The 25,198-nt window shown below is 40.1% G+C and overlaps 1 protein-coding gene across 3 annotated transcripts in view; it reads right to left on the bottom strand.

Annotated features, from left to right (window-relative positions):
• The window catches only part of ST6GAL2 (ST6 beta-galactoside alpha-2,6-sialyltransferase 2), a 175,265-nt gene that overhangs the window by 99,161 nt on the left and 50,906 nt on the right, over positions 1-25,198 (bottom strand). Inside the window, exon 2 of one of the 3 annotated variants that reach the window (XM_064710060.1) lies at positions 12,468-12,533. The exons of 1 other annotated variant lie outside the window; for it this stretch is intronic. The gene's annotated coding sequence lies outside the window, so the exon portion shown is untranslated. Of the gene's footprint in view, positions 1-12,467; positions 12,534-25,198 lie in introns of those variants that run through there. One more of the 3 variants, XM_064710034.1, reaches the window with a different exon arrangement.

Genomic DNA, 25,198 nt, shown 5'->3' with positions numbered 1-25,198 from the left:
CCTCACCAGTTCTTCCCGCCATAGTACTATCTGTCATTTGGTTACCTTGGTTACTCCTGCCACAGTTTATGTCAATCCTCTCTGTTATATAATTTCCCCTCCCCTGTGTTTCCTTATATGTGAATTTGTTCTCCTCCCTGGGCCCAGTCAATCACTTCCCTCTCCTCCTAGTTTGCCAGAATCTTCTGTGCTTAGGGAGACTTGATTGGCTGTGGCTCCGGGGCCCCTCCTTTACATTGTTTCTATTGGGTTTTCTCTCATGCCCATTATCCTAAGTCCACTCCCTTGCCTTCCCCTATTGGTTCCTTGTAAACCCCTCCCATGAATTCCTCCCCCCTTTGTAAGCCTGTTGTACCCTTTGTTCGAGGTCACTCTCTGGCAGACACGTTGGATTTAACATCTGGGTGTCTGTCACTCCCTGGTTGACAATAAATCTGACAAGTCCCCAGTGAGTGCCCAGACTCTTTACTCTCGTCAGCCAGCAGCGATTCCGTCCGCTGTGAGCACAGCCTGAAGCCTTCTGTCGCCGAGGGGTGCTCACACATTTGCAGTTGGGTGTTGGCCACCCTTCTGCCAGCCAGACACCTGACTTTAAGGCCACACCTCCTGCATCAGAGAGCATGTACCAGATAGGTCATCCTGCATGTACCAGACATCATCCTCTGCTGTTGAGATCATAATTTTATTTTCCTGATAGCAATTTAGTTGCTTGAATTAGCTCATTTCTGCCAAAGGTAGACCATGGTGTTCAAATGGGGGAGGAAAGTTGATCGTGACAGATAATTTATTTTATCTGTATGAAGATAAAATTATAGTGGGAGGTGTGTGAATGTTAACTGCCTTCTAGCTTCACCAAGGAAGATTATTGTAGACTAATATTGATTAAGTGGGATGAAATTCTTTCTAAATTTTTCTCTGAAGAGGAAAGCAAATTGATTCATTCATTAAATAACACATAGAGAAGAGGCCTGTTCTCAAACCACATACTGCTCAGATATTGACACTTCCCACTTCTTTCTGTGTTTGTCTCCTTTTGGTGGAACTACTTTCCCAAAGAGAAGCACTAATAGAGAGAATTTTAGAAATCCTCCCATGATATTTATAAAACAAGCAGGCTATGTTGGGCTCTTTGTCGCAATCAGCTGTTCAGTGTCCTAATTAGACTTTGTAAACCCATTCTCCTGGTGCAAGAAAAGTCACAGGGTTATTTGCACTGTGGTCCCAAGGAAAGACAATCAGCTAAGACACTGACACACTAATTAGCAACTGCTCATTCGGGCTTATTGGTTTGAGAGGAAGAGTCGTTAAAGTCAATTTAAACAAACCTTAAGACCACATTGTTTTGGGGTTTTTTGTTTCTAGGTAGTCAGCCCTTGTAATCCTCTGAGGTCTTCATCTCTATTACATCAAATTTCAGTCTTCTGAAACTGGTCCCTTATCTCTGAGCAAATCTGAGTGTGTGCCCTTGGTGCCTTACTGATGATTGTGGTGTGGGAGCCCAAAAGAAGAAGATTGGGCTGAATGAGTTCAGAATAATATTTGCCCAGCTTCCTAGTTTATCTGAGGATGTTCCAGCTCAAAACTACCTCATATGTAGCAACCTATATCTACAGGTAGATATAATTTCTGAGAGAAGACTCCTTTGCCCTTTCAAAATGATGTTTCTGATGCAACCACATTAATATTGTCAAGATTAACCCCAAATTACTCTGCCTGCATCCCAGAATGTGATGCTTTCATTCTAGTATTTTTTTTCCAGAAAGTATTTTAGGATGGGCCGAACACTTCAAAATATTGTGATTTATTTTGGAATAAAGTGTTCACTGAGAAGACAATGTCATGCAATTTCTGTGCATTAACAATCCTATTTATTTTTAATTTAAGGAGATACTGCATTAGGAGAGAGCCTTTCCAAGACACCCCTATATTTTAAGTTAACTTTGAGGTTATTCCTTGACAGTTCAGCATGAAGAAGTACCTGTTTCTGCAGCTGAAAATAATGTGTGAACAGTTATATTAGAAAACTGTTAACAGAAGGCTGTGGGTCACACTTTGGGCTGAAAGTGTAAGAACATCTTTAGTGGGTAAAGTGTAGGGATGCTCAGGGAAGTGAATACCCTGAAAATTCATATTCCACTCCAGACTGTCACTAACTCCTTATTACTTCCAGGAGGACTGAGCTTGCATGGCTGTACAACCTGGATTTGAGGTAAGGCCTTCTGGATGCTGCCACTTCTGTGTGCTTTGTTCAAAGGAAAGTATTTTGTACAGGAGTTTGTTCACTCCTGCATGAAGATGGATTAAAAAACCCCACAGAACAACATACCTTTTGCTTGTCAATTAAGATATTGATAAACATATAGCTTTTTTTTTCCCTATCAAATCTATCAATTCTGGGCCTGTCACTATAAGAAAGACATTGAGGAGCTGGAGCAAGTCCAGAGAAGGGCCTCAGAGCTGGAGAAAGGTCTGGAGCACATGTCCTGTGAGGAGCAGCTGAGAGACCTGGAGTTGTTTAGCCTGGAGAAAAGGAGGCTCAGGAGGGACCTTATTTCTCTCTACAATTGCCTGAAAGGAAGTGAAAGACAGGTGGGGCTCAGTCTCTTCTCCCAGGTAACAAGTGGTAAGAGGAAATGGCCCTAAGGTGTGCCAGGAAAGGTTCAGATTGGGAATTGTGATAGCATTCTTCACTGCAAAGGTTGTTAAATGTTATAATAGGCTGCCCAGGGGAGTGGTGGAGTCACCATCCCTGGTGGTATTTAAAAGGCATGTAGATTTAGCATTTAGGGACATGGGGGTTGGCAAGGGTTAATGGTTGGGCTCTGTGATCAATTCTATGATTCTGAGTACCAGAGACTTGCAAGAATATGGAATTGTAGGAAGCATACTGAGACATTATAGTGTCTTTCCATATTTGCTTTTGTCTGTCTCATGGTAATATCCACAGACCTCTTACTGTTATAGAGATTCTTAGGAAAGGGTATGATTCTCAGTAGGGATAATGAAAGTGATAGTGACAGAACAAATTATAGAGGTAAAAGAAAACCCTGCACAGGAAGACTGTGTTACTGAATTAGGCATATTATCTATTATCATTAAAGTAACTGTATTTTATCCAATCATAATGTGGCCAAAACCAGGCTAACTTGAAAGTAAAGTATGATGACACACAAAAAAATATGATTTTATGATGTCTTCTCTGTGACCTGAGTGAGTTTTGGTAACTCCAGATGATTCCTAATGGATGCAGAAATAACCCTAAAAGAAGTAAAAACTGAGTCTTTTTCTCACTGCATTCCCTCACAGCCACATTGTACCTGTGTTTCTATAAGTGATCAGTGAGTTTTACTATCCACCAAGAGACAGTTGATTTTTTTTGGGTTTTGGAGAGTGAACGTTCAATGTATGCCTGAGACCAGCAGAAAAAGAAAGGACAAAGAATGGCACCCAAAATTCCCTTTTGTTTCTCAAAACATGGGTCTGAATGAACATAATTTGCGGCTTAGCCTGCACCCAAGTGGTTTGGCTTAGGGATTTCTCCCACCAAGATGCATGCAAGATCATAATTAATTCCTTTTAAATTCTTCTCAAAACACATTTCCTCAAGAAAAATGGATGGATTACCCTTCAGGACCTCCAGCATCTGTTTTGCTTTAAATATTGATTTTAAACTTTCTTTTCAGTCCTTCTTCCTACCACACCAAAGGAGCTTTTTTCTGCTCACCTCTTGTATGCATCCTCACAATTCTGAGACATGCTGTGTCTCCCATCAAACCTGCTGGGCAATAACCAGCACAAAGCAGCCCTCATTAGTGGGATTCAGAGCACCACAAAACTCAGTTACTGCTGTAACTGGCTGCTAGACCCTTCTCTGAAGGTTGGGAGTTAGATTTTGCATTGGAAGTGAACAGGCTCTGTCTGCCTGGCTGTCCATCTCCATGCTTATGAGTTGGCATTTGTCTGCTGAGTGGGTTGGCCTCAGAATTGATGACTCATTTCAGTGATTTCTTAGAATCTTTACATTTAAATGCTTTACTTTTTTCTTTCTTTTTTTTTCTTTTCTTTTTTTTTTTTTTTTTTTTCTCCCACTATGGCTCAGTAAGTCCTATGCCTTTCCCTGCTAGAGCCAGCCATCAGATTTGCCCTTGGCATTCTTTTTCCTCTGCTTCACAGGTGTGGGAATGTGGGCAGAGCCAGGCAGGGGCAAACCTGATAAAAGAGATGGGCACCCAAGAAACATGGGTGGAATTAAGGCAGCTGCCCCAAAACATTGACCCTGAACCTCTGTTGATCCTCACCTTCACTCCTCAGGCCTGTACCTCCTGGGATGTCTCAAACACGTAGGTCTCCTCTTGTTTGCACCTTCACCATTCTATCAGTTCCTGTGCAAAATGTGGTTATGGCTGCTACTTTCCCCCTAAACATAACAGGAAAATTAGAAGCCTCCACCTCTTCCATCTTGTATATCCCCCTGGGTCAGAATGTTTGCCCAGCAGTGACAAAATCAGGCTAGTTATCTTCACTACCTGAGACCATCCATACTTGCAGATTATTTCTGCCGTTCTGTAGTTAGGTCTGCCATCAGTGAGAAGGGCAAACTGCTTCCCAAGCCCTGCTTGGAAACCCTCTTCTGTGTTTTTTGCACTGAAACCTGATGATCTGAACGATCATAACCTAATTCTGGCTATTGGGTGAAGTTATCACAAATTAATTGGTCAAATTGAGCCAACCAACCTCCAGATTGGACAGTAGCATTACTCTGTTCTCTGCATCCTGGATATCTTGTAGGACTGTGGCATAGGTGGAATCCATGCCTCTCCTCCTTCCCCAGCTGTTTTCTTTTTGAGAATATTATAATTTCTCTGCCTCATTCACTATCCCTTATCCCTGCATTTTCTCAGCAATAATTTCTGGGATTTGATGTGGTTTTTTTTCCTGGTTTTGTATGTTTGGTTTTTTGTTTGGGTATTATGTTGTTTATCCTCACTTGAAAAGTTTTCTTTTTTTCAGTAGACCAGAGTGAGGACTTTTAGCCATTCTTATGAAAGGGAAATGGAGTGAAAAAAGTGAAGAGTTTTTCTCACACACCTTTAATAATGAAATATCAGCAAGGAGCTCTGGATGCAAAAAACATTAAATAAAAGGATCACTTTCAAAGGCACAAAACATGGCCTATTGAAGGCTTTACCTAAGTACTTATCCATAAAAAAATATAATCTTCTTTGCTCTGAAAGATCATAGCCTTCCTCTGTAAAAGAGGGGCCTGGCCCAAGGTGTGTTGCTGTGACAAACAATAAAGGTGGAAATGAGTTATTATTTTAACAGCCTCTCCCATTACAACCTGAATCTACCTCTGGCTTTCTACTTTCATTTCATGAGAGAAATACTTCAATGCTGTGTCTGTGAGTGAAAGGCTTATGTTTCAGAAAGTACGTCACTGCTGCCAGCAGAAATAATAAAGGTGACAGGCTTTCCCATATGAAGACACACTTCTGTCATGTTTTTATAATCATTGCTTTATTTAAAGTGGAAAAATCCTCCTCCTCCCACTCAGCAAGTCTGCAGGACCAGATGCTTGTATTAAAAGCTGCATTACTCATTTAGGTTTTTTTCCTCATTTCTTCTAACATGAAACCTACAGGACTGTGAATTTAGAAAAACAAAATGCTGTAGTAAATTAAAGAAAAGCCCTTTTATACTTCTCATTAAAAACCACATTGGACCCCTGCATTTGGCAGGCCATTCTGAGCCCAGGAAGAGGGGGACTCCTGCATGGGGCCACACAGCCATGGGGAAGCAGCTTCTTAGGCTGAAGCTGGGATAGAGATTCAGTTTGTGATGAACCCTTAATGTCACTGTGCCTGGTTTTCCATGCTGGTTTTCCTGTCCTGGTACACATGGGAGAGGTTCCTCTGGGCAGAAGTACAGCAATCCTGCCCTTGCCCTGCATGCCCTTTCCTGATCATCAGAGGCAACCTCTGCTCTGTTTCCTCTCGTGCTTCTCCTAGAGCAGACTCAAAGCCAGCTGTGGAGGCATTGCCATGGCTTCAGGGAGTTTAGGTCTGCCTCTGCACAGCCTCTGCACAGCTGGATGAGAATCCCTGCCATGAATTTTACTATTGTTGTTGTTATGAAATACAGGCTGTTTGGTTTATTTTTCTGGCAGAGCTCTGCTGAAGTGGCAAAGGTCTGCCATTCAGTCGTAATTTATGTGGTCAACACATGCCCTTGCTGCATGACCTAGTACTTTTTAGTCTTTCTGTCATTATTTCTTTATTTTCTTGTTAGGCCCAGGGTGGAGGTGTAATCAAATATTCTCTTGTGATGGAAGCTGTTCCTGCTGAAAGGTGAACTTCTTTCTTAGGAGAAGAAGGAGGGTTTTGCTGATCATTGAAAAATTGGTTGGGAGGGGGATTTTTAATGAGAGCAAGGTGCTCCCCACTGCCATTCCATGAAGTTTTATGTGTGTCTGTGTATGAGAGAGGCTGAGACCAGCTGCCTTTTCTGTGCAGGTGCAACTGAGAGCAGCAGCAGGTCAGCTCAGATTTTACCTTGTCTGAAATAGGCTCTGCCACAGCATTAACAAGGTGGAACGAGTTTTGACCTCTCTCATGTCTCCTTCAGCATCACCCACTGCTCACAGACTGCAGAGAAACCAAGAAAAAAGCCAGAGTCGTTGAGAGGCAGGTATGGAAGAGCAGGGCTTTCCTGCAAATTTCTGTTCCTACCCACCCTTGGACTAAAATAATTCACAGGGAGATGCATGATATTGTACATTGACCTATCCTATCCATGAAGTATTTTCCAGAAATCAGTTCTGATTAAAAAATACAAAGAACTTCTTGTATTAAGTGCTAAAGAAATACTTTATTACTGCTGACATACAAGTAATTGAAGCCAGTTGGAATGTACAACATGTATTTAATAAAAGCACCGCTGGTTACAAGAAATGTCTCCTGTTCCCCACAAACCCTCCCCCATACTTGAGATGACAACGTGGTGGTTTCAAAAGCATGTCTCTGTCTTTTCCTATCATGAGAATACCCGAAACCAGAAGTTTTTCCTTGCAATGAACAAGCCAGAGTGGTTCTTGGCTGTCTTCATTTCCTACTAATACATAAATAGGCCTGAGTCCAGAAAGTTTATCTGCACTCAGAATCCTGCATCTTCATCAGTTCCACGGTGTTTTAAAGCTATCAACATTTCTACTTTGTTTTGTGCAAAATGGCCTAAGATTTTAGTCAGCTGGCACTTGCTGGGGTACAGCTCTATTTCTGATATTTAGACTGCTCTGTGATATCACCTTCAAAGCAAATAGGAAAAAAAGGTTACTTCCTTGACCAGGAGATACAAGCAATATGAAATAAATAGGACAAGTTAACCAGGTTTTGATTTGCTAACCTATAAGGACAGAAAATCCCAGTGTCTGTGTGTCTATCTGCCTATCTATCCAGTCATCTCGCTCACATAGTTCTCACACATTTGGATTTTACTTTGTAAAACCAAGCCCAGATCAGTGTTACAAACTTAAATATTAGGAAATAAATATAAGGAACTTAAATGAAGGGAATGCTTCACAGTTTGAACTGGAAAAAAAGGCAGATGAAAAACTCTAAGGTTAAGTGCAAAAAAGGTATCTAAAATAATTTCAAAGGGGATGTTTTAAAATTGCCATGACAGAAGCCTTTCAACTGTGTGCTGAAGAAACAGGAAAGTTACTAATGATGCTCCTGATACTTCTGCTCCTGCAGTCTAGAGTTCTGCCTTCAACTTCAAAGGGAATAATGCTCACACCTTCTGTTGGCAATATAAAGTTCTCCTCATGCTCAGTCTACAAAAAAATAGGTAGCTATGCTCTTTCATGTGTACCAGAAGATATGCAGAGGAATACTTCCCACTGAGATGAACTCAGCTGAAAGTCCTGTGCCCAGGCCGTGGAAGGCTCTTTTCTGGATCTCCGTGCAGCTGCTGTTACAAAGCAGCTCATTAGAGCACGTTGGTGTGCTCCCAGCAAGGCAGCTCCTTAGCTGGTGTGAGTGGCTGAATCCCCCTGGCATCACTGGAGATTCAACCATTTATCCCAGCACAGGACTTGAGCTAACAAATTCATTCCTCTCCAAGGTGGGTCTAGTGTCACCATCATATTTTCTGAAAAATCTCTTTGCCCAGGATTTCTTCCCTGGGAAGCTTAGAAGCCTCAGAGAAAAAGGAAACAATAATTATCTGATTTGCTTCTCCAGTGTTTTGCTGCTTTGGAATGTGGTTGGAGATGGTTTATCCAACATGTGAATTGTTTTGGCTTAATGACCAGTCACGGTCAGGCTGTGTTGGGAGTCTGGAAGGAGTCACGAGTTTTCATTATTATCTTTTAGCCTTTTGTCTCTATCCTTTCTGTATTCTTTAATATAATTTAGTATAGTATTCTTTTATATAATATAGTCTCATAAAATAATAAATTAGTCTTCTAAAAACATGGAGTCAGATTCATCATTCCTCCCTTTGTCAGGGACCTCAGAAAATACCACAGGTCTAGGGTGTCTGGTCCATTTAAATCTGCACCAACCTTAAGCTCTCTCATCACAGCAGTCATGGAGGTGAAAATATTAATTTATTGCCCAGATATTTGGTACATAGAGTCTGAGGCCTGGGAAACAGCAAGAGTGGCAGTGTAATGTAGGTATCAACATCAGGCCTGAACTCAAAGCTGGCTCAGGGATGCTGAGTCTGTGCCTGCCTTCAACTGCTTGGTGACCCCCGGGTTGTGGTGGCCTCTGTGGGAGCATTTGGCCACCAGGTAATGGTGCTGCATGCCTATTTTGTACTTGAAAGACCATATTTATGCAATCAATGAAGATGAAGTAAGGAGTGAAATTTGTGAAAAACATTTTTTGCCAAATTTCTGTTATTCCACGAGCAAAATTACTGTAAAATTACAGTATTTTTGGAAATTTGTCTCCCACTCAAAAAACCTCAGAATATTTTTTCTTTGCAGTTCTGTGTGAGATGTTTTCATGGAAACTTTCAAAGCAAATAGTCATGTTTTCTGGCTGTATTTTTATTCCACTTTGGCAATTATTGATCACATGGTCTAGCCTACAATTCTCTGATTCTCTTGCATTAAGAACAGGAGGTGGAAACCATGCTGACTTTGTTTTCCATGAGAGTATTTTATATTGTGAATCTTTCTGCTGGATAAATAGGTGGTAATTAACTCATCCATCTTTAATAGTTGAAGCAAAAGTGGGACATGACTGCTGTGATTCACAATTAACTGTAAATTTCCTTTCCATTATCAAGCACACCATGCTGGGTGAGGATTTGATGTGTCAAATTTAAAACATATACCTTTCTTTGGTCTAGAGGTACCTGCATTTTCCCATCTACGTGTATGTGTTCTGCCCATTCCAATATTTTTAGCACCCACCTTGCCCTCATCTGGCAAAGCTGCCTCCCCCTGAGAGTGTTTTCAGTGCCCTCTTTCTGCTTTGTCTGCCAGGTTCCTTGCACTGAGTACCACGAGTAACTTTTCACTGAGTACCAAGGGTAACTTATCACTGAGCATGAGTGAGCACCTCTCATGACATGCAGAGGAGTAACTGCAGCACCAGGATTTGTTGCAGTGCCAGGAAAGGAGAGAAAATCTTCATTTTTAGACAGTTATAGATATCAAAGGATGCACAGACAGGTGCAGAGGAAGCAGATGTAACATCAGATGCCTACCTTTCTATGAAAATGTCCCAGAAATGCCAAAAACTGTAGGGTGTAGGCACACATTACAAAGAAACCCTTGGTTACACGACTGTGAATAACAAACTGCTTGGGACTATGGTTCCTGTTGAGTTCAGAGGCTGGAAAGTGCAGCTTCTTTGCTAAATTGCTGCTAGAGAAGATCTTTCAGGTCTCCAGCAGGGGTTCCATGCAAAGCAAGAGGCATTTCAGCTTGATCTTGTGTGACAACATGGCTGTGGCAGAGGAGAGATGCAGGTATGAACTGCTTCCCTGGGATGCTCCAGTCTTTCCACATCTCTGCTAGAAACAGTGATCCACTGTATGTTTGTTTAGGGCTCTGAGCATATTGAACACAAACCACTGCGCACACATACTAAAACACACAGGAATGAACCTGGACCCCTTGGCACATTATTGGTGCATGCTGACAGTGGGAAGTTTGGAGACCTTTTTCTCTTTTTTTTTTTTCAGATATAATAAAGGTTGAATATAACCTCCATGAAAAAGGTCTACAACAGCAGAACTAATAGCCCAGGACACTCATGTGTGAGATAGGAAACCTATATCAAAACTTGTGGTCAGGCAGAATAGGGGTCCTACATATTCACTGATGGTTTAGACTATCAGGTTACTGCTGAGCATCTCCTGTTTCCAAAGAGAAATTTTCCAGTTCCTTATGGTAATGCCAAGACACACCCACACCCACATAAGAATGCAACATGCACATGCAGACAGATGTGATGGCATTAAAGATGACATAAAATGTGGAAGAAAAGCATTCAGCATCTGTCAATCACTCAGCATCCTTCATTCAAACAGTAACATCAGATTTCATAAAAAGCAGGCTGTTAACTATGCAGAATGGAAGCTATGCCAGCAAGGAAGAGTTTGCTCACAGTCATAGAACAATGAATACACTGGATGATGAAACTAAAGGTGGTACTTCTTCTTTTCATGCTCTTGGTCTTCAGAATCCAAATGCATGGTTTACATACTAAAAAAATCCTTTCACATCCAACTGATGTGACTAATTTCCTATCATACTTAATATTTTATTGTACACTAGATTTTCTTGGAATAGATGTATATTTAATCCCTTCTTTTGCAGAGCTTAAATTTTTACTTTCCTCCCTTTTCATCCTTGCAAGAATGTCATTGACTGTTTCTGACTTCTCTCCATCCCACTTCATAGATAAAAGGACCAATTTTTGGAGATAGTGTGCTGCCTAGGAAATATTTTTTTGTGTCAATAAATTACTTGTTCCTTCTCAAAGAACATTTCTATATCTCTTACTGACCTCTTGCTCCTGGTATGCTTGAAACATTTATTGGTTTTTTCACCATTCCCCCACTATGTGATCTCTAGGATTTTCCACTTGATTTCTCATTTGCTTTCTTCATTTTATTCTTGCCATCCTTGTAGTCTGTGGCCAGACATTTCTGCTGTTGTGGCCAGCAGATGAGGTCACCAGCTACATGTCTATGTTTGGCAGAATTGATATCTGTGTCTCTATTTTTGCTATAGTAATATCAGTCAGAGACCAGAGCTCCAAAGCATTGTCATAACTTCATCTCCAGTCCTTGCCCTGAACAGGGGAGGGGCTGAATAGGCAAAGGGTGGCACCTTATGCACAATATTTAAATTTGCTTTGCTTTTCTTTGCTGGAGTGACAGCCTAAGCATGAAGGATAGTCAGATAATATTTATCAGCTTGATTCTTATCTGAAACAAAACATATGCTTATGTATTCATTAACAGGAGCACAGTAATATAAATAGCATGATGGCACACACATACTAGACATTCAGCTCAGGAAGTGTTTGATTTCATGTATTTATGGGAAAATACTATTGGATTTTTGGCAAATATGGCATATCTTAAATCCTAACAGTACTTTTATGTAAAGCTGCAAAACTAGAACTCTGTGTTAGCCACTCTGAAGGACAGTCAGTACAAATATTCACACAAGGAGGAAGCTTCAGGAAGAAGAAAATGCATGTAACTACATCAGATATTTGAAATGAGAAGTCTGACATTCTCTCACTTGGCCTGCAGTAAAGAGAATCTAATAGTAATTTTGCAGAAGTGCCTCAAATCACAAAGTATTTTTGTCGCTGATAGTTTCAGTAGTATTATATTTGTTGTAAGCAATTCATTAGCACTGCCTTTTCCTATCTGATAATAAACTTTCTGACAATGAAGTAACTGAATGTTACTCTTGCAAAAGGAAAAAAAGAAGAGAATTGATCAAAGATTATCAGAGTGTTAAAGCTAAAGAGATACAAAAAAGCTCTGGTTTAATACCAGGAAATGACATATATTTTGCTTGTTTTAGTGTTCCTCTCTGGAATGCTTCGACATTGCTTTGGCATAACAGCCAAACATTGCCAAAGCCAACAAGGCTGGCAAGAACAATTTCCATATTTAGGGGACTTTGTGGAAAATACAGGAAGGTTTGAAAATCCTGATAAAACCCAGAGGCCAGCACCCACTCCTTAGTTTTACTGCCAGGATCCCAGGAGACTCCACTTATTCCAGTGATATTTTTTAAGTCCAGAGGAGACAACAAAGCCAAGTTTACCCTCTAACAGACTCAGCCCTGTGTGTGCTGCTGCTGTAGTCTGGCAGAACACTTTCACCAGCAGGTTTTTCACACTGAAAAAATCCCACTGTGTTTCCTATTCCCTACACTGCAGTCTTAGTTAGAGAACAACAGGGTTACACAGCCACCCACTTACCCTGCTCCTCTGTGTCCTGGGAAGACAAGGTGCCCTGTACCATTTGAAAGGTAACTGCAACCTGACCTGAGGGAAAATGGTAAAAAATTGAGTTTAACCACTATGTAAAATCATGCAAAAATTATAAAAAAATACTACTTGTCTGCCTATAATTTTAATGAAATACAAAATGCTACAATATTTTCACATACTGGAAACTTATTTTCATTTTTTGCAGGTGTTGGTGTTTCAAAAGGTGAAAATACTGTTATTCATGAATTGTGATATAGAAAAAATGTTCTGGAGATTTTGATTGAGTGATATGTTTGAAAACAGAGCATATGTTTATAAACAATAATGTGCTAGGATAAAAAATTGCATAAAGAAAACAATAGGCTTTAAACTCTGAGAGGTCACATAAAGGGTCATAGCTAGATACAGCTGAGAGAGTTTAGGATTTACAGAGAAAGGGCAGGGATAATAATTTGAAAACACTGTTTATCCTATAAGCATCTCAAAAAACCCCAAAAGAACAGCCTGTCTAGCTTAATCTAGCCTTTTTTTTCTATAACATCTGAACAAGTTTTTCACTAAAAGTAGTGAGCATTTCACTGTGGTTTTCTGGTGCGTGTACAACTGAATGTTTAAAGACCTGTAGCAAGAAGTTATCTGCTCTATATTATAGCAAGGGGGAATAAGAGAAAGAAATTTAACTTGTACAACAGAAAGAGAAATGGTAACTATACCCTGTTTTTCTAAGCAAACAAGACTTATCCTGCTATGCTGCCTGTGCTTTTTTGTGTCCGTGAGCTGGACATATAACTTTAGAATGTGTTGACCAATTTTAACTTAATGGCAGAAAGGTAGAATTATCAAATATATTGAATTCCAGCTATTGCCAGAGATAGAGCATTTGAACTTCCAGTGAGTTATCCCACCATTAATAGACACCAGGAATGCACACCTGTCAGGGAGAGTATGGATGAAAGTTAGAGGCAACCACTCAGTGCAAGCAAGTTCTTTTGCTCCCAGTATTTCTGTAGTGTGACAATTCTTTTCTTAACTTGAAGCAAAAAGATGGCTCAGTCTCAAAATGAAATCCAAAATGGACACAAGCTCACTGGTTAGTGAGCAAACTACCAAGAAGAAGGTTGGAGGCTTGTAATTTCCACTTATACTAGTTGGGTTGGTCTTTTAGGACAATCCATTGTGCTTCCAGGAAATTCTTGGGATGATGATGAGGAAATAGAGAAAAGGAATAGGTCTACCAGGCTGAAAGAGGAAGCTGAAAAACAGGATCATGGAAATAGTGGAAATAGCGTGAAAGTGTGGCATATGGCTATTTCACAGAGACAAACCTGAAGGGATTAAAACAAAGATGATCATACCTAAACGAGCACCAGTCAGCAGAATAAAATGGATAGCAGTGAAATTTAGGAACTTCAGTTACTCTGCCACACTATATTAAAAAGTTTTTATGCCTACTCTATGTTTTCTTTGGAAGAAAGTACTAAAACTGATCCTGAAATGCAGCAGCAAAGATCTTTAAAATTGACACATTTTAAATGAGAAATAGCGCATCATTTGGGGTTGTTCTAGTAGCTCTCAGATAGGGACCTTCCTGGGCAAAGTTCCTTTCCTCCTCCACACTGATGAGAATTATGTTCTGACAGGTTCTGAATTCAGAGCAGCAAGGGGAGGAGTACCTGACCAGGCAACTTCCACCATCCAAATGGAGCAGCATGGAAGGAAAATTAAGTGGTGCCCATTAGAAGAGGAGAAATAGCTCTAGTGCTGGCAGAAAAAGACCTCCCAACTACAGCTCCATTGATAGGTGCCACTCCTCAGTGGCAGATCACTGAATTTTCAAAGTTTGTCCCAGGCAGATGATAAGAAGAAATCCAGCACAGAGGCTGGTGTACCTGGGGTACACATAGGAGTTCCAGACAGCAGAACTTCTCTGAAAGATAAGGGTAAATTTTCTATGACAATTGTAGGAGAAGCAAATGACAACAGAGCTGAACTATAAATCTTATCAAAGTTACTATCAAAAAAGTGGACTATCAAAAAGATTGATTTGTTTTTGTAAATCAAAGTTGAACTTCACTGCTTTCTTACCCTCAAGAGCTCATTTGTTGCTGTGGAGAGCTTCTACACAAATATGACATTGTATGTACAAGTAAGGACCTATCGGACAAAAAAATCTGGGAAAACATAAACATAGATTTAACAGGAGGTCAGAAAGAATTGCTAATTTAGGTGAATAATGACAGTTATAAATATGTAGTGCAGCTTTTAAAAAATAAAGGGCATGATTTATTAAAACGTGACTGTTGCAGATAATAGATTTGGTTTGCAAGGTAAGGCTGCCATTCATATAACTTTGTATCATTTATCACAACTGCAATAAAACAATGTACAACACAAATAGTGTTTAAAAAAAAATGCATCAGCTTTAGCTAAAGTATTAATTACTATTTTATGCCTAGCACCAGAACAATCTGATTATCCGTTTTTCAAGACTCAAAGACAGGTTTTTAATAAATCATCAAAAAGCTCACTCTTAGTTTAGAGAAATAACCCTCTAAGCAGGGAATTATCCAGTGTGTTTCTTCATTTTCCATTACCACTGTGCTCTTTCTATCATTTCTATCATGATTAATGTGAGCCAAGATTATTGTTAGCATGAAGTGTTTTCAGCTCTTCCTGCAAGGCAAGTGTGTGGAATATTGTATTTCCATCACCTTATTGTAAAAACTGTAGATAATTCAGGTCTGGAACCTCAACAGAACAATTACATTTGCAAGCAAAGAGTTGCATAAGGTTTTGCAAATAAATTGAGTAATAACTGAATGAGAGCTCTTTGTGGAATGTTAATCATTTTCATAGTCATTAATATGATAGATCGATGAAGGGTAAAGGTTTCCTAAATAACTAACATAAGTTACTTACAAGTGAGGAACAGTTTAATTTTAAAAATGTCAGAATCTCTCTTTTTAACAGGTAGAATGTAGCAATCCCCTCAATTTTCTGATCATCTGCAGATAGCACATACAGAAATGCAGAGACAAGACTGCATGGATAGCATATAGTTCAGATGTAATTTCTCCACTCAAAATCAAATCATCAAAATATTTCTTGCCCTTCAATTTGTTTCCAGAAACAATCTGAACAACTCTGCAAAGAATATATTCCTCCAAAAGTCAGTCTGCTTGGTAATATTGTAACAAAATATTGCCAAAACTGGAACTGTGTGAGACTGACATTTTTTTCATGGTGGGTGTCTTCTGCCTATTTTCAAATACTCCTTTGCATATTCTCCATTTTTCTTTGGAGTTTGAATTCAGTAAATGATTTCCCGAGCATGGCCTAAGCTCATTATGAGTTTTGGTGAGATGGTCCTGTGTTTTCTATGCATTTGCTGAGAAAAGGAGCTGCTGCTGAATCACAGCTTCCCCATTTACATTGCCAAGCAGCCTTTTGCAGACACACACTCTCAGGGTCTCACCTACTTCATCTGGTGAAACAAGTGATGACCAAGGATAGTGGTGGCAATGGGTGACTGTAAGAATAACTGTTCTTGTTGGAAAAAAATATTTTTAGCCTGGTGTTTCAATAATGGCCAGGAGTGGATGCTTAGAAAGAATACAGACATATAAGCTGATTCTTCTTCAAGCACCAAGACCCTGAGGTGTTGACATTTGCAGAGAACACAAAGTATTTTTAATTAGTCAAGACTGGAAACAGATTTGAGGAATTTTAGAGGGGCCTTGGGAAAGGGGGAGATGAGGGAATGACAAATGACACGCCGCTGTTCTCAAACGTCAGGTAAGGGGCACTGGAGGTGACCGCTTGACACCTGAGCCACTGGGACTGGCTGCTGGGTTGTACACTTGGTATAATTACATGAGTGAGAGACATGGACATCAATTTGGAAAATCTAGTAAATCTCAAAAGGTTTATCCTATCAAAAAGGAATGCCAAATGGCAGGATGTGGATAAATGGGATAACAAAGCCAAGAATGTAGGGAAGTTTATTTCATTTAAGTGAATAATATGAATCAGATCTAGTGAATAAGAATTAATAAAATCATTTGACTTATATCTAAATCTATCCATTCCTCATATTTGTTTGTTTCAAGTATTTTTCATAGCAGTAACACAAAATTGGACCTTATTCTTTAATGAAATCCACTAGAGTCACGATGGTTCCAATGTGCTCAACGTGATCCTGGCAGCCCAATAGTAGAGGAGATGGTAGTAATCAGGAAAAACGTAATGAAGTTCTACAGCACTTTAAAATAGTTCGGATACTGTATATTTTCAAAACTAAAAGAAAAAAAGTGATTAATGAAATTAGTTTGAAATGAAGTGGGATTTTTTTCAATACACCTGTGTCCTGGGTTGACTATATGATGCTTTTATCCCCAATCGTCTCATTCTGTTTATGTTGAATAATAATAAGTTTTGTACCTTTAAGAGTGTTACAGAGAGTGAAGGGGGAGAGAGAAGAAGCGCGCAGTTTGTTTTCAGACACTGCACTCACTCCTCCACATTCCTGCTCCTGACTGTGTTGTCTGCGGACAGACAGCGGGACAGAGAGTTCTTCTTTTGCTTTTTAGTTAGTGTTAGCTAGCTGAGGCAAAGAAGTTCCCTGGACTGTTTTTTTCCCTTTTCTTTGGACCTCTTGGAACGGCTCTGGACTGAACACCCAGGAGAGCACCGGCAGCTGCAGATGTGGCCCACTGAGCCGGCCCTGGCCTGCGACAATTCCAGCACTGAGAGACTGATCAGAGACTGAGTGAGCTGCTGCTTGAACCCGGGGTTTTCTCAGTTTGTCATCTCTTTTAGAGTGGCAAGGGGTCTCATTGTTTTGATACTGTTTTGGTCTTATTGTTTAATAAACAGGGTGGTTTTTTTCCACCTTTCTCCAAGGAGGTATTTTTCTTTCCTCCCGGACCAGTTGGGGGGAGGGGCCGATTGGATCTGCTTTTCCCACCGGAGCTCCTTTGGGGGGATTCTTCCCCAAATTTGCTCTAAACCTGGACAACCTGTCAAAATAATGTAACAGTCTGAGTACTGCCAAATATTACTATAAAATAAATATAATAAAGTGACAAAAAACTAATAAAAGTGACAAAATTAATATAAAATAAATGTATAAAGTGACACTGAATGGCCTGACTTGTTCTCTACTCCAAGGCAGCTTTCTCCCAAAACTGATTTACAGTTGAGTGTATCTTGCCCCACAAGAGCAGCAGTAGTGATATGCCAAAAGTTATTTTCAATGAACTCGGGTAATTTCCTAATAAATGCTCATATTTGTGGTAATGACAATATAACTGCTAATTATTTATTTATTTGAAATTTTATTTTTTTTTATTCTTTCTTTCTAGGACTGGGGAGAAGCAGAGGAGACATTTTGAGCTACAGTATGGAAACAGTAGGCAAAATATATCACATACTGAAATCTTGGAATCAAACATAATGAGGATTGCTTATTCAGGCTGCTCTACACTCTAGATCCTTGTCAGATCTGTCTTACACAGCTGCTTAACTTTTGCCAGTCCAATACATATCAGTGCTGGAAAATGTTTATTTATGTAGTGCTGAAAGCACTTCCAATTACTTGAGCAGTGTTATCCATCATTGTGAGTGCTTGCTTGAAACTTCTGACATTTACATGAGTATCTTTGGGGGAGGGACTTTGTCGTTGTTTTTAGAAATATTTTCTCTGTCTCTAGCACCTTATTAACGTGATTAGGGATTCCTGTACTTCCCCTCTTGCTGCAAAACAGAATTCACAAATGCTGTGGTGCCTCATACAGGAGTTGATTAGGGATTCTCTTTGAGTTTGCCCAACCTAAAATGCCTAATATAACTAAAAGGGAGGATAAAAATAGGATTTTGAGTCCTCAAAATGAATTAAGAAGAATATGAATATCTGCAGTGGTGATCAGGGATTTGGTTGGTAACAGACAGTGTGTGAGCACCAGGATTAACAGAAACAGGGTTTTTTTCCTAGAATTGGGATAGGTACAATGATACAGAAACTGTCTTGCACCAGAGCAAATATTTCCATGTCAAAAAAATCAGAAAAATAAAAAGGAAAAGAAACTGGCATACAATAGCCTTAATGCCAATGCAACAGTGTTTTTACAAAAAAAAAAAAAAAAAAACAAAAAAAACAAAAAAAAAAAGAGTCCTATTATATAAGACTCTTCTACCTCTAGCACATGAGTGTTCATCTTTTAAATCCTTTATTCCCCCTGCCTGGCATAGGGCTCTTCTGCCATGATTTCAGGTCTGCTTACCTTTAATGTATTTAGCTCAAGAGTTTAAAGGTTTTTTTTTTTCTTTTCCTGCTCACTTCTGAAACTGATTATCTCAAGGAAAAATATGTAAAGCATCTTGTTAGATTCAATTACCATGGATTCAAGTATTCAAGATGCAAAGTCTTTTTAATTCAGACTGTGCCATCATGGCCTTGGGGCAATCGGGAATTAAACAGGGAGATGCTGGCTCTCTGACATGTTTTCCCTGAGTGTACTTAGATTTCACCCTTTGGTACATTGTCTCCAGCATTACTGCTTGTGCCAGGACAGGTTTCTCTTCAGGCTCCTTTCTGTGACCAGCAGCAGACAATGTGAGCTCTGCTCTATTCAACATCCCATGTGGATTTTGTGCCTCAGTGCTGACCTTTTTATGATACCCTATTGTGACAATCTTTTTTTCTGGTAAAAAATCTTATCACACAGAACTATTTCATCTCCATAATCCCAATGCCTTTTGTATTATCTATGGTGCTGAGGCTATTTCTTGTTAGCCTCAGTCTAAGATAATTCTTTCAAGCTGCTGTGAAGTTGGGTCATTTTACATTTCTTGCTCAAACTTGTCAAATGTTATAACAGTAATAGGTAGCACTTGAATCACATTTACTTCAAACCCTTCTTCCTGCAGCTTCTTCCTTTCAGTGTTTATCAGCACTCTTAAAAGCATGTCTGATAAAAAAAGCTCTTTGCTGGGACAGTATTTCAGTTTAATGAGGATTTTTGCAATTTTATGATCATTTTCTGAAGTCTAGGTAGTGCTTCTTTGCACAATGACTTCAGTAATAGGGCTTCTGAAGTTTTATAGGCTGCATCTCCTCTGACCTATTTCTCTTTATAAACATTTATGCAACTTCTCACAAACAAAAACATTTGCTGGTGTATATTTTCCAGGATGAGAATTTAATTTTTGTGCTACAGCTAGTGTTTCAGAAGAATACACAGCCACTCAGAAGGGCAGGATATGTTTGCTACAGACTGGATTTGAGGGTTTTTTGCCTCAATAAGGGGGAAGAGGCAGCTGCTACTGCCTCCAATGTGTTGTTTAACCTCCTTTCCAGTTGTTAAAGATTTCTCCCACTCCCTACCTTGCCCAGCATCCCTGTGGCAGAGTCTGGCCTTCTCAAGGTTTCAGTTTTTCAAGGTGGGAGTGCCTTGATGAGTTTGGATCAGCATTGAGCTGCTTCACTTCGTAATTACAAGGAAGGAAACAGTCATAGTTCTAATGAAAGTTATTATTTTCAAGCCTCCAGAATCCTTCTTGTAGTCAATTTAATTCACTACCCCTCAGCCACAGGCACTCAGTTTAGTCCTGTCATCTGGCCTGCTCATGAGATCCCCTTTTGTTCACTGGGTGACAGGCAGAGCTTACTGCGGGAAAGGCATCTGCAGAGGTTAGACCTGACTGAATAGTCTAGACCTAACAAAGCTGTCAATTACACTAGCTTGGTCATGGGGATTGCTGTGAAAAGCAGAAAGATACCCAGGCGCGGCCTCTGCCCTGGCACAGGGTGGTGAGCAGGCAGAGTGGGCACTCTGCTTACCAGGGCCCTTGGAGGTCAGGAGGGAGGAGAATGTGGGACCCAGCCAGGTTTGGTGTGAGATCCCGCATGCTGCCTGACCTGTGGACTGCTGAACGTAGGAGACAACCAGAAGCTCCTACTGGGCACCCCTCATGTTCCCAACAGCTTTGTGCAGGCCAGCCCATACTGCACAGGGCACTTGAGCCCATCCATCAGCTGCCCAGTGCCTGGACACAAAAGCTCTTTTGCCAGTACACCCTTTAACCAGTTTACAAGTCTTGTCTCTGTGTGCACGATGTTCTAGCCCATGGTGTCTGTAACAAACATGTGGTACTCAGGAGCTGATCCTGCAGCCAAGAACAATTAATGCATGAGGGAAATAAAAAGCCAATGTTAATATATATTAAGTCTCACCTTCATACTTCACATAAGTCACATGTGAAGAGCTTTAATTGGAATTGTAACTCCTGCAGTGCCATGAACAGCTGGATGTTGTGTATGATTTGGGGCAGAGGGGTCAATCAGAGAGCAGCAAACACTGGTTGCATAATGCACTGATTTGCAACTGAGAGATGACACCAAGAAATGAGTGAGATTTCAAAAGTCAGCAGTAAAGCTGATTTGGGTGCTTCTCTGTAGGCATTTTTACAGATTACAAAACACCACTTCAGAGCATGGATCTGGGGAGACACCTCTTCATATGGTAAATTGATTTGCTTATAAAATTGCATCAAACAGTATTTTTAGCATCTCTTACTTTTCTCTGTTTAATTAACTTGAACAATAAATTTATTTTGCTTCTACACAGGAATTGCAAAATGCCTGTGCTATATCAGATTAGAAATAAATATTTTAAATCAAGTAAATATTAAAAAGAGGTTTATAAATGGCCTCATATGGATAATGGAAAGTCAAGCTAGCACCCTTAGTCATAAGAACAAAATTATTCCTTCCTCTCTGAGTTCAATGACAGCAAAAATCAAGCTTTCAGTAGAAGTTTTGTAGTTCACACAACATTAGGCACATTCTGAGTAAATTTCATTGGCACAGCTACTATATATTTGCACAAACCAGTGTGAAACCTGTCCATCATATTGATAATCAAAGGAAATGCAGATATGATCAGAGCAATCTCTACTTGGAAGTTTCTTGCAGCAACAAAGTCTCTATGAGTCAGCCAGATGTTCCAGAATGAATTATTCAGAAAAGGATTTTCAAGTTAATTCTGTGAAATTAGTTCCTCATATTTTGTATGAAACAAAAAGGTGTTGAGCTCGTGAAGGCAAAAAGAAACCATCCAAACTTTCTATTCTTGGTACATTTAGGAAATTAAGTCTGCCTCTTTGATTCAAAACTTACAGACGGGTAGGAAAATATTATGAGTTATTAATATGCCTCCAGCATACTAAAAGCCACATTAAAGATTTTAAAATGTTACTGATCTCAGAGAAATGTAAAAGAATCCCTGTGGCTGGAATGCCCAGGAAAGAGGAGCTTAGTCTTTCAAGAACACCACAGAATCATAGAATTGTTTAGGCTGGAAAAGACCGTCAAGATCATCAAGTCCACCCATTAAGCCAGCACTGCCAAGTCTAGCCTTACACCATGTCCCCAAGTGCCACATCCATATCTTTTAACTATCTCCTGGGGTGGTGAATGCACCACTTCCCTGGGCAGCCCATTCCCGTGATTGTCAATCCTCTCCATGAATAAATGTTTTCTAATATCCAATCTAAAGCTCCTCTGATGTAACTTGAGGCCATCTCCTCTTGTCTTAATGCTTGACATTTGTAAGAAGAGGCCAACCCCCACTTGGCTACCAACCTCCCTTCAGGGAGTTGTAGAGAGCAGTAACATCCCCTCTGAGCCCCCTTTTCTCCAGGCTGAACAATCCTAGCTCCCTCAGCCACTCCTCATGAGATTTGTGCTCCTGAACCTTCCCCAGCTCTGATGCCCTTCTCTGGAAAGGCTCCAGTCCCACAATGTCCTTCTTGAAGTGAGGGATCAAAAGTGAGCACAGGATTTGAGGTGTGGCCTCACCAGTGCTGAGTACAGGGGGACAATCCCTGCCCTGCTCCTGCTGCCACACCATTGCTGATCCAGGCCAGGATGCCATTGGCCTTCTGGGGCACCTGGGCACTGCTGGCTCATGTCCAGCTGCTGCCACCAGCACCCCCAGGTCCTTTTCCACTGGGCAGCTTCCCAGGCACTCAGCCCCAGCCTGTAACACTGTCTGGGGTGGTTGTGACCCACATAAAGGATCTGGCACTGGGATTTGTTGAGCCTCATACGAGTTTACAGTGTCTTTAAAGGAACCTGATCCCTCTGTGCTTCCCATACAGATTTAAGAGCAGACACTCTTTTCAATGTCAGGTGTTTTTTTCATCTGTATTTGAGTGAAATTTATGCGCAATATCTAACACAGAATGGAATTAAAATCCACAGTGATCAGTGGATTATCTTGAGATATAAAGTAAGCATTAGACTTTCACTAGGCTGCTTTGCCTTGGAAAGGGGTTGACTATTTAACAGTCTTGTGTCCTTCATAAATATGTTTCTGCTTCAAAATTCTGAATTAGTGTCCTTGATGCAAAAAGTGCTGCTTTTTTTTTCAAGGAGATTTCCAGAAGTTACCTGATGTAAAATATATAGAAAATGAAATTATATTGATGATATGAATGAAAAAATATAGAATATATATATAAAATATGTAAAATATGTAGAAGATTATTTATTTTTGCAATCCTAAAGTTGTCACCATTGTTACCACCACACATTTTTCAATAAATTCAGCATTAGGACTCCCTCAGATATAATTGCTGGCTATTAAAATGCCAACTAAACAAATAATTGAAATGAAAGTATTTTGGTAAAAACCAACCAGTCAACCAACCAAAACAAACAGCTGTGGTTAATAGAATCCCCTTAAAGCATAAACTCAAAATATGGTGCAGAGCAAAAAAAGAGAAAAGAGTATGACTACTTCAGAAGAAATTTTGAAGGATTTCTTGTTTGTGTTCTTGTTTGGTTTTATTTTTGTTTGGGTTTTTGTTTGTGGTTTTTTGTTTGTTTGGGGGCTTTTTTGGTTTTTTGTTTTCGAAAGAGCAGTGTGGATCAGGTCTCCTAAAACCATGAGGAGTGAGAAGAAGAGGGCAGAAAACCTTCTAGGAAGCATTAACTGTTAGAGTTGTGGAGGACTGGACAAAGAGGCAGAGACTTTTTCTGTAGAAGCTCAAGATCCTGTAGTAAAAACTGCAACAATATTTAAGAACATCTTTTCCCATTATACAAGGATGCCAGGAAAGAAATGGAAACTGGTGGAGAGGTTGACTGGACAAGCCAAGAGATGCTCGATCATGGTGCATAACAGGAGATCAGCCACTTCTGGAGGTAGGCCACACTGAAACTTTGTAAGTTTATGAGTTTCTCTTTTACAAGAGACTGAGGAGTTTCACACTATTCGTAGTCCAAGTGTATAGTGTTTGTATAGCTAAAGCAGAGGGTGCTCTATCACTGCCATGCTTTCTTTCATATCATTCTTGTCAGCAGTACAAACTTTCTGAGTTTGTCTGCAAAGCTTCCACTATTCCACATTTATTACCTCTTTGCAGCAGTGGGTTTCTACTTAAAACCAAATCCAGATTATTTTCTTTCGGTTTCCTGACTGACCTTGATATAGGGACATCTCAGGGCCATTTTATTTCCAATGAAAATCAGGACTAGGAGGAGCACCCCAAAAATCCAGGAGCAGAACTGAGAAAGGAGTTAGCCTGAAGTCTGCATGCATGGAAGACCCCTTTTGCCTCTGCAGAAGACAAAACTTCCAAGGCTGGGGTTCCTGCCACAGAAAAGAAAAAGTGGGAATGGAAATTAAGCTGACTAGAATTCCACCGACTCAGAGTTCTTCTGAAGCTGAAACAGAATTGAAAATGTAATGTCATTCAAAAGTGATTATTTCCAAAAAAAATCTATTTATGTCAGAGCAAAAGGATTGAACAAGTACCAGACTTTCTCAGCACCTGCCATTCCTGCCTCTATTTCAGCCTGTAGTTAGTGCTGTGCTTCTTGTGTGTTTTCAGCTAAAAACATGGGCTCTTTAGGCTCTGTTCTGGGGCCACTGCAAATCACTATTGATCAGTGAATGTAAGCTGCCTTATTCTGGTTTGCTCCTGTTGGTCCTGGGGCAAGGTACAGCAGAGTTCTGGTAGCACTTTTGCAATTAGATGAGAGGAGGGCAGATGAACAGCCCTACTTCAAAAATGCCACTAAATGTCACTTCTCCCACTGTGTCATCTTCCAGCTCCATGATAAAAGTTCAAGGCAGTCTCTAAGATTGATCCTGTGAAAACACAGCAGTTAGACAGCACTGAGGATAGCTGTACATTTGTTCCCTTGAAGGACTAATCTTTCATATGGCATCTTCACAACAACAGACCAGGCATGTGATGCTAAGCCACAGCTGGGATTTGCCACTAGTCTTTGCATGCCTACAAACTGCACGTGCACAGCATAAAATGGCAAATGAAAGAAACATGAAAGAAAAGACATTTTCACCCCCTCAGAAGTAGAAAGAGAATATTAATTCCTAGGCCACCTCTCTTCCCTCAAAATCCCTTCAGGAGTAAGATGATACCTAGTTTGCCAATTGCTACAATGTTAGAAGGAGAAAATTTGTTCTTTCTGAATCTGTGTGCTGAAATGTGCCACAGTACCAAAGCATCAGTAACTGACTGTGCTATTATTACACAATCTCTTTAAAAATTTGTCAGTTGGAAACAATAAATTGAAATTAATGCAGCTATAGGAAGACCCATGTAAAAAACTATTGCTTGTTTTCCCAGCTAGTGGGCATTATTCTTTTACAGGTACCCCTTAATTGGTACCCTAAGCATTGACAGCT

Source organism: Zonotrichia leucophrys, chromosome 1 (genome assembly GCF_028769735.1).
Source record: "Zonotrichia leucophrys gambelii isolate GWCS_2022_RI chromosome 1, RI_Zleu_2.0, whole genome shotgun sequence".
Lineage (NCBI taxonomy): Eukaryota > Metazoa > Chordata > Aves > Passeriformes > Passerellidae > Zonotrichia > Zonotrichia leucophrys.
Note: the sequence above shows the minus strand (reverse complement) of the source record. Positions and strands in the feature narration are given on the sequence as shown.